Below are 1,783 nucleotides of genomic sequence, written 5' to 3' on the forward strand. Positions count from 1 at the left end.
AAAACCTCTTGAAAAGGTAATAAATGTGTTCTCCATTTTGATAAAATGACTTTATATACTTTTTCTTTTATGGTTATTGCTTTCTCAGTGCTGCTTAAGAAACTTGCCTAAGAAGCCTGGTCTCCAAGTTGAGAAGGAAGTTTCCTGTCTTTCCTTCTAGATAGAGGGTCAATTTTTTTTTTTTCTTTTAAGTTTAAAGCCTACAGCACCCGGTATTCCCTGTCAGTCTCCCATCCAAGTACTAACCAGTCCCGACCCTGTTTAGCTTCCAAGATCAGATGAGATCGGGCGCGTTCAGGGTGGTATGGCCGTAGACTACCTTTTTTTTTTTTTCATATTCAATCTCCAGTTTTCTCAGAACCACTTGTTAAAACCATTCCCTTCCCTTCCCTCCCTTCCTATCCCCTCTTCTCTTTTCCTTCTAAAGGAATCTTGCTCTCTTGCCCCAGCTGGAGTACAGTGGTGTGATCTCGGCTCACTACAATTTCTGCCTCTCGGGTTTAATTGATTTTTCTGCCTTAGCCTCCCGTGTAGCTGGGACTACACGTGCCTGCCACCATGCCCAGATAATTTTTGTATTGTTAGTAGAGATGGGGGTTTCATTATGTTGACCAGGCTGTTCTCAAACTCCTGACCTCAAATGATCTCCCAACCACGGCCTCCCAAAGTGCTGGGATTACAGGGGTGAGCCACTGCACCCAGCGTAAAAACATTTCCTCTCTTTATTGGATTGCTTTGGTGTTTTCGTCAAAAAAATAATAAATCACCCTATAAATGAGGATCTACATCTGGATTCTCTGTTCTATTCCGTTGCTCTATTTATCTGTCCTTATGACAGTACCACAATGCCTTGATTACTGTAGCTTCATCATAAGTCTTTAAATCTAGTTCTATTTGTCATCCAAATTTGTCTTTCTTTTTCAAGATTGCTTTAGAGCCTTCCAGGTCTTTGTATTTTTATATAAATTTTGGATTTTTATATAAAGTTTGTTAAATTCCATAAAGTGGTCAGATTGGATTATGGTTGGGATGGCATTAAATGTATAGATCAATTTTGGGACTAATTGACATTTTAAAAGCATTGAATATTCCAATCAATGAATTTGGTTTATCTCTCCGTTTATTCAACTCTTTAAAAATTTCTCTCAGTAAGATTGTGTGGTTTTAAATGTAGATGTTTTTAATGAAGAGTTTTAAATGTAAAGGCAGTATCTTTTGTTAAATTTATTCCTAAGTAGTTCAAGTTTTTTGACATTCCAGTAAATAAAATTGTTTTTCTAATTTCATTTTCTAATGTTTCACACCCCGAACATAAAAATACAATTGATTTTGGTGTACTGTCTTTGTGTCTACAAGTTTGCTAGTTTACTTATTAGTTCTGGCAGACGTTTTATAGATTCCTTAAGATTTTCTATGTAAACAGTCATTTCATTTCTGAACAAAGACAATTTTACTTCTTTTTTTTCCAAAATGCCATTTACTTCCTTACTTGTCTTATCTCACTGGATAGACTCTGTGATACCATGTTGAACAGAAGTGGTAAAAATGGGCATTCTTGCCTTCTTCCCAATCTTAGAGGGAAACTATTCAATATTCAACTACTGTTGGGCGCGGTGGCTCACGCCTGTAATCCCAGCACTCCAGACCCAGGTGGGAGGATTACTTGAGCCCAGGAGTTTGAGACCAGCCTGGACAAAATAATGAAACCCTGTCTCTACAAAAAAATCAAAAAATTAACCGGGTGTGGTGGCACATGCCTATAGTCCTAGCTACTTGGGAGGCA

General features: G+C 37.7%; 1 non-coding gene across 1 annotated transcript; it reads right to left on the reverse strand.

Moving 5' to 3' along the window:
- Window positions 1-197: 197 nt before the first annotated feature.
- Window positions 198-316, reverse strand: LOC119473240. The gene has a single exon (XR_005202439.1). It is a non-coding gene; the product is annotated as a 5S ribosomal RNA (ribosomal RNA).
- Window positions 317-1,783: the final 1,467 nt, after the last annotated feature.

This window comes from Cebus imitator, unplaced genomic scaffold (genome assembly GCF_001604975.1).
Source record: "Cebus imitator isolate Cc_AM_T3 unplaced genomic scaffold, Cebus_imitator-1.0 Scaffold141, whole genome shotgun sequence".
Classification (NCBI taxonomy): Eukaryota; Metazoa; Chordata; class Mammalia; order Primates; family Cebidae; genus Cebus; species Cebus imitator.